General features: G+C 39.4%; 1 protein-coding gene across 1 annotated transcript in view; it reads left to right on the top strand.

Annotated features, from left to right (window-relative positions):
- LOC117955543 (reticulon-4 receptor-like 1) overlaps positions 1-18,026 on the top strand; it is an 88,325-nt gene that overhangs the window by 64,884 nt on the left and 5,415 nt on the right. The window lies entirely within an intron of this gene.

Here is an 18,026-nt window from a genome sequence, read left to right as displayed (position 1 = left end):
AGGGAGGCGCCCAGGAGGCCTCCTTACCAGATGCTCTGCTCTTCTCCAAGCTCCCCACAAGATGACTGAGCTTCTCACCCTGTCTCTAAGGGAGACGCCAGCCACCCTCCATTCGGCCACTTGTTCCCTGGATCTCGTCCTTTCGGTCATAACCCAGCCTTCATGACCATAGGTTTGGGTAGGAACCAAAACTGAGCAGTAGGTCGAGAGCTTTGCCTTCTGGCTCAACTCCCTTTTTGTCACACCACATAATTAGGATGGAAGCGGCACTTTTAAGATTCTCCTAATTTTCATATTGGGTCAAATGGCCTTTTGAATGGGAAGGCTAGGGGCACTACTATGATCACATCAAAATCACTATTTTTAAAACACTACAAACACTAAAAGTTTGCTCAAAGTATCACCAGGGGATCTACACATGAACTTGAGCATTGAGAACATTGTTTGTGTACACAGAGTTACTAAAAAGAGAGTTTTGAACAACTCACTTTAGCTGCTAGTTTTTCCGGTTGCTTCCATCTCGCCAGTCAAAAAATGTTTGTGTACACAAACAATGTTCTCAATGCTTAAATTCATGTGTAGAGCCCCTGGTGATACTTTGAGTAAAGTTTCAGTGTTTTCAGTGTTTATAGTGTTTTAAAAATAGTGATTTTGATCATAGTAGTGCCCCTAGCTCTCATATTCAAAAGGCCATTTGACCGAAAAACAAGAATACAGTAAATCTTAAAAGTGGAGCTTCCGTCCTAATTATGCTTAAATACGAAAGTTTGACTTGGGTATATTCACAAAAAGACCCTAGGTTGTATACCCTAATAGTATATACTGTATACATATATAATACATATATATATGGCAGCCCTGAAGACACACAAAGAGACACACACAAAGAGGCTTGAGGTTGTTTTTGCATAGTCTCTCTTTCTCAATGTCTCTTTTTCCCTGTCTTCATCACACTCACACACACACACACACACACGCACGCACGCACGCACGCACGCACGCACGCACGCACGCTGAATCCTCAAGAATGTTTTGCTTGTTCATTAAAAAAATTACTGAAATTATTAACCGGTCGTCAAAAATAGTTACAGATTAATGAATCACAAATATAAAAACTCAGGGCTCTTATTTTACACTAGTTACGGAAGGAAACAAAGGCTTTGAAATATGATGCTGGTGCTTGGTCTGGGGCCGGGTGGCAGTAAAGTTAACTTTCTGGCGCCAAAAACTTTCCCTGTGATCACTCATTTTGTCAACATAGCAGATTACATGGCGCAACTGTTGTTGTTCATTTGCGATCATAAAATGCCGTAAATACTGGTTGCCTCATGATTAACATGTAATATTGATGAGGCCAACTGCATTGTGAGTTCAGCTATTGAAACAATAAAAATGATCATGGCGACAGAACAGAGCTTTAACCAACTGGAGCTATGATATACAGTTTTGTTTTTGACAACCAAAAATGGGTGCAAAACAAGAAGCCATTCAGCAGTTTTCCTAATGTTCATACAAAGAAAAAAACACTTAAAACACACAAATTTAACTGGCTTAGTAAAAATGTCGACTCAGATACATACATAGACCAGAACCCTCTCTTTCAAATTTTTTTTCACGCGCATTACAATTTTGGAAAATACACAAAAGAAACATCTGAATTCAGATCCACTCTGCATGGGTCAATCCTTATTCAGATACAAGGACAGGTTTTGAAGGTGGGGGAGTAGAGGAGGAAGATGGGGAGAAGGAATAGAGTAACAGAGTGAAGAGAGGGGTCAGAGGAAGGTGGTACAAAGCGGGTGAGAAATTGAGAGGATTATGTAGCCAAGGTGAAGGTGGATTCAGTGGACGGACATAGTGAGTCGAGAAGGAGAAGGGATTCGGAGATATGCATTCATAATTCATTTCCAAGCTGATGTGTGCGTTTGTGTGCAAGGTTTTTTGTGAATTACCATGTGTGGGATGGCACGTGTTTATGAAAGTATCCAAGCAGGACATGTGTGTTTTGATGCATGCTTCTAGCATATAAATGTGGGTATAGTGAAGTGTTTTACTCCAGTGTAGTGATGTGTGTTTGTGTGTGCCTGTGAATACATGTTTTTGTGTTTCTCTAATAATTGCTCACAGGTGTGTGTTTGCAGGTGTGTTTGTGTGTGATGCGTGTGGCCTAGAGAAAGAAAATCTAAACATTTATAGAGTTGTGAATAGTGCAGTTGCCCATGTGCAGAAAAAGATCAGGGACACACTGCACAGTGGGTACGCTTCTCTCTGCCTTACTCGCCTCAGGTGAGGGAGAGATTGAAGGGACTGCCTGAAATCAAATATTTCAGTTTAATACAAAATCACAAATTGCAAAGAAGTCTTTTGTTGAAGAACCTTTGTCCTTACATGTGCAGCGTGTGTAAAAAGAGATGGAATTTATGTAGAATAAAAAAAATAAAAGATTTATGGGAAATTTATTCAGAGTTTGGCTTCTTTGGCAGCATTAAATGTGTTGACAAATCAGGCCTTGTAGAACCAGACCCAGTCATGAACCAAACCCTTTCCCTTAGAGTTGTTTCACCCAAATCACACACAAAATGTACTCTTCCGCTCCGTGTGGGTATCACGCCATGCAGTTAGTTTTAGTGTTATTTGCCAAGGCTTTGATATGTCCATCTCTGAAACTGTTCGCAACACTGATAAAATAGAGGTGAATTGAATTTTGTTATTTCATGATGTTCAAAGCACTGAAAAATGACATCAGAAAAACCTCAACGGTGACATGTCTTCCCAGAAACACTGTCCCAGTTACCCTGGATAATCCAAAGACCTTTCTGTGAACTGTTTTCATTCAAACTACTCTGTACCCAAACAAATAGTGGCAACAAACTCAGAACAACTGCACTCTACAAAAGCAGATACATAAAACGTGGAGAAAGACAGGATACAGGGGAGCATACAAATCTGGACACAAAGAAAGAAAACTTAAGACCCCAAAGGTAAAAATGATTTGAACCGAAATAAAAGGGCAATGGAAACAGGAATTGGAAGTGAATAAACAGAGGACTGTAAAAGGGGAAAAAAAGAGGAATGGAGTGATTGAATTATGGTGGCTGAGAGTAGAAATATTCACTGTCAAGAAGTCTCAAGCATGGCCTGAATCATGACAACTGATGCCATGCCACATTACTTCTGGAGTGCAACCATTTAGACGCTCCAACAAAACTACCAAAAGCTTCCCGCTCCACTCCTGAGCTCTTGCTGAATTCAAATCAAAAATACACCACACTCAAACTATACATCATCTGGTGCTTTATTGACCCCATAAACATTGCCAGGTTATTTTTCTGGGGTTTCAGCCCCAAATGTTTTGACTGTAGCCACGAATATAACTTTAAATGTAGGCAATACTAAGTTTAGGTGCCAAGTAATATTGCTAACACGTAACATTCATTATATCACGTTCAGGCTCAAACACACAGAGCTCTGAAGCAGACCCATACGTTGCTTTGTGTCCGCTGTAATAGAGATTTGCAGCGGCTTCCATGGTCTGAGATATAAAGATATTTCCAGTATAGATTGATGCAGAAAAAGATAGAAATAGGTTCATAACAATTCACCAGAATGCTGGAAATGAAGTGTTCAATGCTCAACATTTTCTGGGGGAGGACCCCCTGACCCCCCACATCATGTGCGTCCCCACGAATGTAAACAAAATATTTGCTTTGGGGTTGCCTGGCCAGCTGTGAGTAGCCCAAATGTTTGTGACATCTAACTATCATCTACAAACTGGGCGGCTACTTGGCTCTGCGTCCTAGAAACACCCCTGATTGACCCCCGTGTATTCCAAGTCAAACTTAAATCTAGATGAGATTGAATGTGTAGTGTTAACACAGAGTGAAACATCTTACAATGAGTGGCAGTATTTCAGATTTTTAAAACCCAGAAGAGTTGATTCCTGAGGTCAAGTCACTAAAAGTAATCATTTGTCATTTGCTGTTTATGGCTTGAACACATTTCACCGCTTCATCAACTCATTTCGTATCGCCTATGAGAATCTTCAACGCCATTACGCTCGACATGTTAGAGACAAAACAATTGAAACAAGAACCTCTCTCTTGATGCCATTTATGTAAACTTATATTTTTACTACAGAAAGACTGTCTAACGTATATAAAGCATTGCCGTCTTCTTTTAATCCCTCACAAACTGCACTATAGAAAAGTTATTTTTAGAGCGAATCTCAAGTTTCTTTATTTTTAGAAAGATTAGATTTCCAAAACACAAATGTTGTGTGCCTCTGGCTATTTTTATCTGTCTTCTATTAATGCGAGAAAGTCACAATTTAAGCCAGCAATAAAACACACAGAGTGCATAATAACAGTGTGGACAGTGAGCATATATAGAAGATGTTTGTACTGCAGGACACAACATGATGCCTTGACTCAGTCATCACTAGAATCCATTGTTAACTGCTGTGGATGCAAGCTGTACGGCTGCCATATAGGAGCAGGCTACAAACTTTCCAGAGCCACTTTTTAATCCTACAGGACCTCCACATATGGGAGAACAAGCAAGTAAAGTACATGATCAAAATCAAGAGGTAGTTGAGAAAACAACCGAGCACAACCTTACATGAACCACAGAGGAAACGCAGCATAACAAACTAGAAAGCAGAAGAAAAGCCGGACGAGACATTTCCAGATGATTCTAACTTTCACAGAAGACAAACACTGTGACTGATTGCTGAGTTTAGCCAGCAACCTTCAGATTAGCTACATTCGATGACTGATTGAGGGAGTTCAACAGATATGCCTTTCTCGCTTCATCCATCTCTCTTTAGCTGATGGAGCAAAGCTGTGACACCTCCTCCTGTTCACTTGTCATAGATCCTTCCTCTCCCTTTTACTGCCCTTCTCATATTTCCTGACTGATGTCTTCTCTCTGCTATTTCTCGGTCACGCCACCTGAATGTATTTTCTTCCACTGCTACAGTGTGAAAAATGTCAACAAGAAAAAGCATGCTTAAAAGGGAAAGTATTAGCACTCTGTTACAGTAATATCATGCTAATGGTGTTGTGAGAACGCTTAAAATCCCTGTCAGTTGTAAGCTATTAGAAACATTTTAGTCTGACTCTTTGGATTTAGATGGACAGGGTTGATCAGGCAATTGTATTCTAGCACAGCATACTGTATATGTGCTCTCAAGTCATTAATCATTTTGCAGAAGGTCTCACTTTTGTCAGATGCTAGATAACTCATTTTGGAACAAAACTGATGGCATCAAGTGTTGACAGTTCTATAGTGCTTAAAATCCTTCTCCATGGGGAGCTTGCTTAATAAGAGAATTGATGCAGCTTGTTTTGGCCAATCAGTCTGAAAAATGGCCCATGCCTGCCTGTGATTGGTTCAGTCAAGAGGCAAGTGTGCAGTAACAGCCTGTTAAAAACACCCCAGTGACAGATGATCCCTCAGACATGTTACTGTGTTCAAATATCTTTCACTTCACTGTAATTCTGTATGTTAAGATTTGTAACCCTTCACGTTGTTCGCATTCTGCCTCCTTCCTCTTTTCCTTTTCTGTGCGTGTCTAATTTACAAGTGTAATCCCCGAGCATGACGGAAATTTCTCACTCAGAGAGCCTAAAAAACAAATAGTGGGGAAAACAAGGTGCAAGATTGCAGACAGTCCTTGCCATGAAAGATTTATGCAATATTAAGTCCTGATGTACTTTTACCAGTCTTTGTAAGAGAGACAGATGGGAAACTAAACAAACAACAGGGACAAGAGCGGAGGAGGGTGACAAAGGGTGATTCATACCTGCAGTGTAGAGGAGAGAGCAGGGAATGATGTAGTCACAGAAAGAGATATTTTCCTGTGCTGTGGGGGATTGGACAAACAGCCATTAAGAGAAGAAACATCTCGCCCCATGCTGAAATTTCCATTTTTCTTCTCAGTCTTTCCCTACCTCTTCTCATTGGCTTATTGGACAGGCTCATTTCTCCCAACTCTCCACTGAGGATATCTGCCAAAGAGCCTTCCAGATCTAGTCATGGCAAGACACAGGAGGGAAACTAGCACCTCAAACACAACAGCAGTGGAAGACTCTACAGATGACACACACGCACACACGTTCTTATCGTTATCACTTTTTTCAGATTTTCAACAAAATACCCCTCTTTTATGTTCCTACACACCTAAACATTGTGTTTCCTGCTTTGATGATGATATCAAATTACTATAAACTTGGTTTTATTTTAATAATAGAAGCTTGGATACTCAGATTACACCTTTGGGAATAGGAAGGGAAGAAAAAATCGCGATGATAATGAGCATCTGATTATGAACCAGTGTATCTCTAAGTAATTCAAAAATAAGCAGTTAAAATAATTATTTGCACTGCAAATAGTTCCCCAGAATTTTGAATAGGTTGTGTTCCTGTTTTCAGGAAGATGATCAAAATAATGTTCCCCAGAAGATTGCGTTCCTTTGTCGGGTAAGGAGTGCGTGGATCTCAGCTTCCTGTGTCCCTGCGTGCCTGAATGCATTAGTGTTTGATGCCTGAGGAGGAGGTACCACACATCCTCATGGAAGTCTGAACATGGCCGCTGCTTCCAATTGACACGTCAATACATTGTCACCCTGTCGGTCTGCGTTATCATCGTAGTTTTAGTGAGGCAGGACGAGACGGAGAGCAGCAGCACTACTGTAGTCCTGCTTACAGCTTTCCTCCTCTAATAGGCAGTTAAATGGGGAAAGCTGTGACCTGCATCATCTGATTATTCATCTGGAGAGTGCGTGTATATGAGAGGGCCCTCCCTCTCATATTCACACACACTCTCCACATGCATAATATGGGCAACGTTTTTCTGAGTATAATTAGAGCTTGATTAGTGTTGAGATAAGCTCAGCCTTTCAAATGACCCAATTACTGCATTCTAAGAGGGTAGAGGTTATTTTTGCATGTTTTCTCTTTCTTAATGTCTCTGCATCTCTGTCTCTATCCTACACACACACACACACACACACACACACACACACACACACACACACACACACACGGTCAGAATAAAGTGTGTGTATTTATTTAAATGTTTATATATACAGTATATAAATGATAAATAAATACATAAATAGGACCGTATTTTGTGTGCTGAACAGATGTCACAACGCTGGGCCGAGGGGGACGCAGCAGAGAATCAGACCAGGAAATGTCAGGTGGGGGAGACCACACAAGACCAGCGCTAATTATAACACAACTACTGTAGATACCTTGGAAATAGCTTTCAAGCAGGCCTTCTCGGATTAGTTAAACAGGTGAGGTACCACTTAAGGTGCTTCATGAAAATGAACATCGATTTTCCTTTAAACTTTAAGCACTTTGCTTTCCTGCGCAACAGAGACAGGCAACGCTGCTGTGCTGGGAATCTTGGGGTTAAAGAGTCAGCAGTTTCCTACTAAAATTATAACTGGTGGATTTGCATGCTTTAGTGCATTAACAATGGCTATTTTCTAAATACACTACACTGTAAGTTTTAAGATTTAATTCTCTCCAGGCAGACATCAAGACATCAAATTGCTTGATATGGGTAGTCCATCACAGTGCAGAACTTCATTGCTAATTATTTGACAATGTATTTCACAAACAAAGGATCATTTTAAACTGCCAATAATGGTGTGTTCAGGAGCATCAGAAACAGAGGACTGAGTAACCAGGGCCCTCATGTGAAGAGGGCCCAAAAAGATGCTAGAATGAATAGCTGTGGATGCAGGGAATGGCCCATAGAAAATTCCTTTCTAAAGGGTCCAGAATGTTGTGCTATACCCCTGGGTGTGTTCAAGGACAGAGAGTAGGCTGTTGAAAAGGCTCCTTGGTGTTTTTTGCCTCCTACGTTACTTTCCAGGCAGCTAACCCTTACCTTAACCCTAAACATAACCATTGCTGTGTGCCTGGAAGGAGACGTCGGGGGCAATAAACACCAAACACCGTTGAAAATTCTTGCATTGAGTAGTAATGCTTTCACAAAGCAGATACTAGAAGAGAGATGACAACCAAACATGGAGGTTGTAAAAAAGGATCACATCAGTTTGGTTGTTTCTGTTTGGAAAATAAAGGACACCAAAAAATACATTTCAAATGAGAATTCTAATAAATTTGAATGTATAAACTCTTTGTGGCTCTGCAATATTCCCATCACAAAGGCATTACTTTCTCTACTTCTAAGATGCTATGTAAACATTCAGACAGGATCATCATGGATCAAGACTCGGATGCAGATACTATCATGTCCATTTCCCGAAATCAATTGCCCGGTCAGCCAGTGATTTGCCTGCCAGCTATATTTAGTTTTTTTGTTTGGGGTCACAGAAGTGGGACTTTAAATAAAAGAAACTTAAAGACTATGAAATACTAATTCCTAGGCCACATAGGACCAGTGGTGCAGAGACGGCGATATTGACCTGATTTGTCCCCAATAAGAAGATGGATGTAATGGTTATGTACTATATTACATGAGGGGAGGATTATATAGTGCAGAGATATTTCAGCTGTGTCTTTGAGGCAATGACGCCATTTAAATCTCTCATTAACTTTGCCAGAGATTTATCATCATTTGAATGAGCAACGCTAAATGATCTTTGGGATTATGCTAAACTAAATCAACCACCAACAAGAGAGGAGCAGCATCTATATTGAGTGTCTGAGATAGCTGTCATTCCTTCTGTACCATTTCTCACTTTCTTCCCTTCCTAATTTTTGTAATTTCCATTCTTATTTATCTCCCTTTTTACTGAATTTTGCCTTTGCTTTAAAAAAAAAAAAAAAAAAATCTGGTTAAATCCTGCCACTGCTTAACTAATTAGGGCTGATTATCTGTGTCTGTATGTGGGTGTATGCGCCTGCGGCCTGCGTGCACATGTGTCTGCGCACCTGGATGCACAAGAGAATACATGTGTTTCAGTGTGACTAAATTCTCTGCAAGTTCCCTATGCATGTGTGTTAATCAATTTGCAAGTGTTTAACTGACTCACCTCACAGAAGGTCACAGAATTTGTTGGCAATCCCTCAGAAATCACAGTTGTGTTCTGTGCAGCGCACACAGACATTTACACACCTACCTATATAATGGTCTATGCTTCGCAGTAGTCCCTGTCACCCCCATCATCCTTTTTTAGCTACAGTCTCTCTCATTCCGGTCTCTTTCCCTCCCACACTGCCATGCTGTGCCTCTCTCCCCTTGCCTCAGCTTTCATGTTTTAAGAGCTCCTCATTCCCTTTGAGTATGATATTGCCCATTCCTCCCCTCACTGGCTCCCATTCCTTTTCCCTTTCCCTCCCTCTCTCACATTCCCTGCTCTGTTACTTTCTCCTTGTGTTTGCCAGAATGAGTGACAGGTGTCTCCTCCAGATGCCAAGAGGTAGTTGAGAGGAAGTTGTGATGATGGCCTGACAAGCAGCATGTGTATGTGCTTATGTGGGGTTTCTTTTCTTTTCTGTGTTTGTATGTGTGTTTGTGAGTACACATGATGACTGGTGTGGAGTGATGGGAGAGAGACAGAGGAGGGAGATGGCTCTTGTAATTGAACCCTGGCTTTGCTTGATAAAGCATTCAGCAAATATCTAACCGGGGAGGCTAAGATGAGATTTTAGACAAACAACCAGCGGAAAATGGTCGCATGAGCAGAGAGAGAGAAAGAGAGAGACAGAGTGGGGGAAAGAGATAAAAAGAGAGTTGTGATTAAATATGCAACACTTGCTGAAATGGACAATTAAATTTTGCTAAGTTAGTGGAAGCCAGCAACTTAGGCTGACCAGTTTCCACTCTGAAAGTCAAAGCAAATTAGCCTAGTGTTATAACAATAGCACTGACTCCCATTAGCAAAATGCAATGCAATGCTTATAATGTAGGTTGAGTTCTTAACATCACATGTGGTGATATTATGAACTGTTGTAGTTACTGCCCACACAGATTTTGAACCAATCAAATTACAAACACCAAAAATCAAAAAAGATCGCCCTGTGGGGAACAAAAATGTAGGGGGTTTTCACCCCCCCCCCCCTTTTTGAACAATAAAAATGTTGGCCAGAAAGCTTCACATCAGCCAAAAAAGCACAGAGCATATGTATACATATTTCTGAAAACTAACTTTAATTTCAGTTCAACATTAAGACAAGAGCCTTTAAGACCATATGTCACTTCCTGATGTAAGTCGAGTGCAGATGTTGTTGCAAGCTCAAATTTAAACAGTTTACGGTAACTGTCATACTGACATTGGTGAAATCCATAAAATAATAAACTTTTCACTACAAACAATAAAAAAAGATGGAAATAGTTTCAAAAACCTTTTAGCTATCTGTGATTGTTTGATTGCTAACATTAGCTGAAAACGCCAGTGACAGCCTTTGTTGTGTTTGATTGCTAGCTTGTAGCTAAGCTAGCAATCATTTCCAAAACGTTTTAGCTTTCTATGGTTGTTTGATTGCTAACTTGTAGCCAGCAGTTAACGAACTTTGTTAAGTAGGTCCATTTTTATTGTATTGACATTACAGAAGTCTCTCATTAGCATCTTGTATGCTACTTGTCGCATATGCAACTCACACTACACTCGACTCACATCAGTAAGTGACACCATACACAAGGCCGGGTTGAGTTTGTTGTGAGGTCTGACCTCTGACCTCAACCTCACCTCACAACACTTTTAGGATTAACTGGAACACCGACTACGAGCCAGGCCTCAACGTCAGTGTCTAATCTCTGATTTCACTAATGCAAATCCCTGCAGCCAGGTTAAAAAATATTGCATAAGCATTTTCCAGAAAAGCCCAGAAAAGGCTGTTATACTGTAACAGAAGTTTGACAGAGGTGAGATGACAGGAAACGAGCGAGAAGGAGTTACAACAAAAGTCCTTGGCTGGACATTGTGGTTTACGGTCAGCATCTTAACCCCTGAGGTGCAAATTAATGCCAATGCTTTTGGAATGAGATGATTGAGACAATTACATGCTGTGTGTGCTCAGATGTCCACATACTTATGTACTGAATGTATGTGTGTTGACTGAAGTTTATTGTGATAGGCTAAGTGCTAGTATTCAGGTCATTTATACATTTTACATGAACAGAAGAGAAAATATACAGTATATTTTTATATGATTGTTGCCTTTTTTGCTTTTCCCACGCTTGAGCAATTAAATTTGCAAATGATTTAGCTCAAGTAAACTTTAATATATTTAAGCGGGAGCCCACATACAGCTCTCTCCCCTTGTTCAACAGAGCGCCTGGTTGATGAAATTACTAGAAATATTTCAATGTTAAGAAGGTAGCAGGTACCAAATGAGCTTGTGTTAACATAACATGGTTTAACCGGAGATTCACACCGGGCACAAATCACTTTTATGGAAACACCTGGATTAATGTTCCCATTTAAAAGCAGTAGGCCTACATGGGGAAATACGTCATGACTAATTACTGGTGTAACTGATTTTAATGTACCTTTACGCTCTTTACTGGGAGTTGTTACAGGTCTGAGGCATGGCTTAATGCCAGCTTGATATCTTCGCTAATTGCTGATTTGCAATTTGTAGTCTATTTATGTTATGCAGACTGCGCTAGTGCTGTGGAGCTGAAGGCAGCAGTAGTAAATCCAAGGATGCGCTGAGGTGGTGTTAAAATGGTGTGAAAACATGCGCTTAACATTTGAAAACAAAAAATCAAGAATTTGTTTTTTCTGCATTATTGGAGTTTTTCCCTCACTTTTGCAGAGAGAAACAGATTTGAAAAACAACTTATGCTTTATCTGAATGTTGAAACTTTGAATTACAATTTGTTTTTGCCACCTAGCTATAAAAAAGCACACATAAGTGAATAGAGATAATTCCCAAATGATAACAAAAATGTTTGAACAACTAGATGCTGCCCCCAGTCACACTGCCATATGGCACTCAGCAGCTTTTCTAATCTCATTACTTCCTTCCCTTAATTTTAAACATTCACAAGCAGCAAGACATTTCGAGTCAATTGGGCTAACAGGGTGTGGGGTGTGGCCTTTTAAAGTATTAACACCACCAATAGGCCAAAAGGCATCATATATAATAGGAAACATTAGCACATCACCATCATTAATGGTGACAATTTTCATATCTTTAGCTTGTTCCACTACGTAGTAACATGAAAAAGACATAATTTAGCATGTAATGCTAAATAAGCCACGACCCCATGCACTAATCAATATGACACTTCAAATCCTGGTTATCATTCGCCGCCATGTGTACCAATTTTGGTAAAATTCCATCCACCGGTTTTTGCGGTACATTTTTGCAGGGTTTAAACCCTTATAAACCATAGCAAAAACAATAGGTTTCTAGCCCCTTTGGGCTTGAATCGTAAAAAATTCAAGACTGCAGGGGCAAACAGAATGCAACGAAGAAGCAAAAACAGTTGAAAATGCTAACGTGAGAAGCACTATCACAAAGACGTGTGTCTAAAGACAATATGAATGTAAAAAAATAAAATAAATGGGAACAGTGGGGACACCGCATTGGTGAGTTTATCATTGTAAAAATACTTAAACAGCTGAGTAATCCCAATTGTTATTTGTAATTTTGAGACTTAAAGAAAATACCTTAACTCTCATTTATGGAACCATTTCTAGTTAGATAGAGCATAAGACGTGACCCTAAGATGAACTGTACATGAAGAGCTAAATCTTACAGTCATGTGAATTATTTTACAATAAAAATGTATCAGCTCATAAGATCTAATAAAACATGAAGGAAAATGAAAAGACAAGCTTCAATTCAAACCAAGGCTACACAGCTCAGTCAAGTGATGTCAAGTGATTCCCACTAAGAAACACAAAGACACAAAGTCACAGATACTTACAGACATGCACATACAATGCCCATTTTTACAAGCTTGCATACACAAAGTAGCAAAAAACGTCTTTCTAACTAATTAACAGACACAGCAGGCAAGGCAGAACAGTGCATGAAGATTAAGCTGTGGAGGAAGGGAAGAGTAAACGTGCAGAGAGAAGGCAGAGACGCATGAAGCAAAGGGCAACACAGATGGATAGTTAAAGCAGAGGAGTAGAGAAGAGAAGGGAAAGAACAGAAAGATATTATTTTGATTACCCGAGGGACTGAATACACACTGTACAGTTTGTTACAGAATATGACAATAACATTCGACCAATCAAAGCTATCGACAGACTGTGAGAAAAAGAATCTGTGCGAAACAGATAAGAAAGAGTAGAGAGGAAGAAAAAAGAAAAGAAAGAAAGAGGAAAGGGAGACCGGGGCACATGTGCATGTGCAGTAAATAACACACACTTCAGCAGTGTACAGTACACTACAGCATCAATAATAAAGTGAATTGAGCATTGTTCAATATTTATACTTCAACCTTCCTCCAACCCAACACTGGGTCTATCAATGCAAACATATTTCACATGGCCAAACCAAGACATCTTGTCAAGCTGAATGGAAATGTGTGTAAAATAATAATCTATTTGATGTGATATTTAATATACAGTATAGTACAGTACTGTATATATATAAATATTTCACTTTGTATGATACAGCTGCAAAGACGTGATTGCACAAGGAGATGGAAAATATATCTACAGTGTTGTTATTTGTTGCTAAACATGTAAACAAATATTGCTCTAACCGTTAATAAGCAGTTAGTTGATAAAGTTAGTAGATTGGTTACTCACTAACGTAAAATGACACACTGTAGATTAATTTGTCTATAAGAATTGTTAAAGAAGAAATTACTTCACATAACAAGACTTAGAGTCAGTCAACCGCCTTGAAAGTGGCTCTGTGAGATTCTCTTGTACTGTACAGTGAGGCTTAAAGCTAAAGGCTAACATCAGCATGCTAGCACGGTCACAATTACAATGGTAGCTTGCTCATGTTTAGCATGCATAACGTTTACCCATGTTCACCATCTTATTTTATTTTTTGAAACCTTCTTTATATTTTTTCCGTTCTTTTTAATGATAACAAATAAGCAAAAAAATAAAGAACAAATAAAGATCAAAGATAGAGAATAAAAGTGAACAGACAGGTTGGCAGGGTTGACACAGGCCATGCATCAGTGCAAGATGGAGTAGTCGTTCACACAGACATTGAGCTACTCATTAAATAATCTCAAGAAAGTTCACCTATCCCAGTACTTATTATTATACTGTTCAGCCCGTTGTCTTAGGGTAAAGGTCAGTTTTTCCATGCACTGTATATCGTTAACAATGGTGATCCAGTCAGTCCTTGATGGCAAATTTGTCTGCAGCCATTTCCGTGTAACAGCATTCTTGCTTGCAGCCAGGAGCACTTTATAAAAGTTAGTTGTGTTGGGCCATATGTCCAACTGGGATTTTACCCAAATACAGTGAAACATCAACTTTTAAACCAAAGATTGATAAAGGTCTTGCCAATATGGTTGAATAAGGGGGCGGGACAGAATATATGAAAGTGATCTGCCTATGTCTGTCCACATTGTCTCCAGCATTTATCCTGTCCCTGGAAACCCTGCTGTTTAGATTTCAATTTAGGGGTCACAAAAAATCTTATGTTCATCCAACAAAATTCTCGCCAGGCTCTGAACTTTGTGGTCTTAGCTTGAAACAGTTCTCCAGTCATCCTCACATATCTCCAGGCCAAACTCCCCCTCCCATGTTTGCTTAACCTGAAGGCTAGATTGCTTCTTGTAATTTTGTAGTCTTTTATAAATTTAGGATATTAAGTGTTTACTTACTCTTTAGCTTTAAATGCATCGGTAAATATACTGATCAGATCTATCCGTATTATCGGTTTGTTTGATTTCCTTATTAAAGTAGTCTCTGACTTGGAAATATCTGAACCTATCCTCTCCCCCCACTCTGTGTGGTTTAGAGATGAGGGTAAAAGACTGTAGGCCATCCTTATCAGCTATAGTGCAGTAGGCTGTCATACCATTGTATGTATAAACTCTGAGTCATATGCCACCTATTTCAGTATTTTGGCGTGTTTCTTGAGATGTTTTTTTTTACAATTGTTAAACCACACCTTAAGGACATGGTATTGGCAGTTAGGTAATAAATAGTTCCAAATCTTTCCACATGGCGGAGTGGTCTGATATTTTCCTTTGTCTTTCCTGGACAAACCCTGTTTGGTCTGGGTATATTATTCAGAGACAATGTTTTCTATCCTTTTAGCCATAACTGAGGCAAATAATTTATAATCCGTATTCAAAATGGATATTGGCCTATATGAACTTAATTCTCCCTTGTCCTTGCCTTCCTTAGGAATAATTGATATTACTGCCTTGCTCCAAGATTGGGCGTCTGGCCTTCCTTAAGGGTGTGGTTAATACATCTGACAAGAAGTGGAGTCAACTCAGGCCTGAATTTTTTGTACCATTCATTGACAAATCCATCTGTGCCTGGAGCTTTGTTGGTCTTTAGTTGAGAAACACCCAGTTCAGCGGTTGATATCTCAGCAGTGAGCACATTATTCTGATGTTTTCTTATTGAGGGAAGCTTCAGAGATTTTAAGAACTCAATAATTACTGAGTCCTCAGCTTTGTCAGGTTGAGTGTAGAAGTCCTTATAGTAGGTTTTAAAGGCTTTCTGAATTTCTTCTAGTTTATGGCACACTTTGTTGTTTTTTGGGTTTCTTATTTTGTAAACACTTTTTTTTCTGCTTACTGCTTAAATAGTCTCCAGGAAAGCAGCTTCATAGCCTTTGGGCCGGTTTCACAATATGTTTGTTTGGTGAACCTCATTCTTTTCTCATTTTCTTCGTAAATCTGATTTATTTCTGGTTTGATACATTTTAGTTTGGCCCTACTTGTGGGTCTCTTTGGGTCAAATGTTGAGTTTCTAGGTTCTTCAGTTTTGACTGTAGCTCTGCCAAGCTCTTATGTTTCTCCTTTTTCTTATGGGCTGCAAAGACTATGAGTTTACCCCTAATTGCTGCCTTCCAAGCATCCCACAGGACATTTGGTGATACTGCTCCATTATCATTATTTAGCAAGTATTCTTTTAACTCTTCTTTAATATCTTCCATACAAACTATCTAGAGGTAAATTCCTGAGTGGTCTGAGACATCTCTAACACATATCTTGCATTTACTTATTCTATGTCTATCTGCAGCAGAGATTAAAAAAAGTAATCCAATCTGGAATATTCTGCGTGACAAGGGCAGTAGTAGGTAAATTGTTTTTCTGTGGGGTGTACTAGGTCCTTCCATGTATCTATCATACCAAATTCCCGTAGCAGTTTCCGCATGAATACTGAGTTTAATGACTTCCACAATTAGTAAACTTACACATTCTCCAAAACTGAGGGGAAAGCCTGATTTAACAAAAGGGACCCCTCTTTGAAGTTAAGAAAGCTACTTCAATTGACATTGAACTCTGCCATGGCGGTCTCCTTGAGCATTTTCCTTATTCCTGCATACTCTCTTCTTTTCTTAACTATCTTTGTTTGGTAGTCGTGGTCAAAATACACTCTTGTGTCTTTGTAAAATACCTCTTTCTTCTTCCAAGCAGACGACAGGATCAGTTCCTTAGTTTTCTATTCCTGCTAGTTGATTATTATGGAGCGTGGCGGAGCTTTCCGTGGTGGTCGTGTTGCCAGAGCTCGTGGCAGTGTTGTATTTTCAGATTGAACTCGCCAGAGGTGGCCAGCTCGGACTTCAGTAATTTAACTACAACATCAATCATGTTATTCTCTTTCTAACCTTCAGGAATTCCGTAAATGCGGATATTATTGTGCAGTGAAATAGCCTCCAAATCTATCGATTTTGTTTGCAGGGATTCCTGTTTCTGCTTCAGTTGTCAGAGCGAGTATAACAATTTTATATCAGAGAATATAACAATTATATTACAACTTTAAAGCAATTGTATCTGGGGAAATAATCCGTGTTCTGGGGGGAGTGTTCAGTCGGTAGTTTGTTAGCATGCTAACATTTGCCAATTAATTAATTAATTAGCAAACTGTACAGTTGAGGATGGAATGTATTATTAATTTGATTTTTCTTAATGCATTGTTTTAAAATTTTAATATAAATCTTGACCTGATGATGGCACTAGATGAGAAGTCAGGGGATCATTAAGTGGAGGATCGACTGGCAGAAGGGCATTGCCATCCAGTCTAATATTGGCTCATTATAGAAAGTTGTAAATAATGTTCACAATAATTAAAGTAATTTAAATAATAAAAAAAAAAGGTTGTATTGTTTTAATCATACGTCATACAAAAGTCTTATGTTTCATAAACTGGGGATAATTGTGTATTTTTCACTTGAATAGTAAAATCCACAATTAATTGAAGAAGTTGCTGCTTAACCATCCATATATATGTAGTATATTTGTTAAATAATAAAAAGGACTGCACAGTATGGTACTACTCTGGTTTAATGGCATTTATTTTAACCAATCACAATTGTCATGGGCAGCACTAAGCGCCGTGCAGAGCCGCTGCAAAATAGCATCCCACAGGACATTTGGTGACAGATAGTCTGGCGAGCTGTCTCAATTCACCCTGCGAGGATCTGAGGAGCAGTTAACCATAGTGCTTGTAAATCAGTTTAAATTCCCAACACAAAGAAAGCAGAAGGAAGTAAAAAAATACATGCATCCGGCGGAATTTCCTGCGGCACCAGAACAATCCCGGAAGTGCAACGTAAAGGATCTAGACTAGCCTTGTCAAATGCAACAGACACTAACAATATACGTTTCAAATAAAAATGTCACATTTACAAAGATACATGCGGACAAACACATACAGTACGTACTTGTGTGAACATACACATGCTGTGTGAACATCTATGCAAACATGTGTAACACACCGGATAATACTGCTCTGTCCTGGAATTTTAGAACATGCTGTTCTTTGCCAAGCAGAGCAGCAGTGTCCTGGACAAATTGACATCTGCCCATCACATCTGTTCATGTTACTGACACACACAAGGCTGGACACCTGTCAGCATGATGGTCATTTTATATCGTAACTCTCTCTGTGTGGAAATTACTCCGCGAATCAGCATGTCTCCACCCTC

This window comes from Etheostoma cragini, chromosome 13 (assembly GCF_013103735.1).
Source record: "Etheostoma cragini isolate CJK2018 chromosome 13, CSU_Ecrag_1.0, whole genome shotgun sequence".
NCBI lineage: Eukaryota > Metazoa > Chordata > Actinopteri > Perciformes > Percidae > Etheostoma > Etheostoma cragini.
Note: the sequence above shows the minus strand (reverse complement) of the source record. Positions and strands in the feature narration are given on the sequence as shown.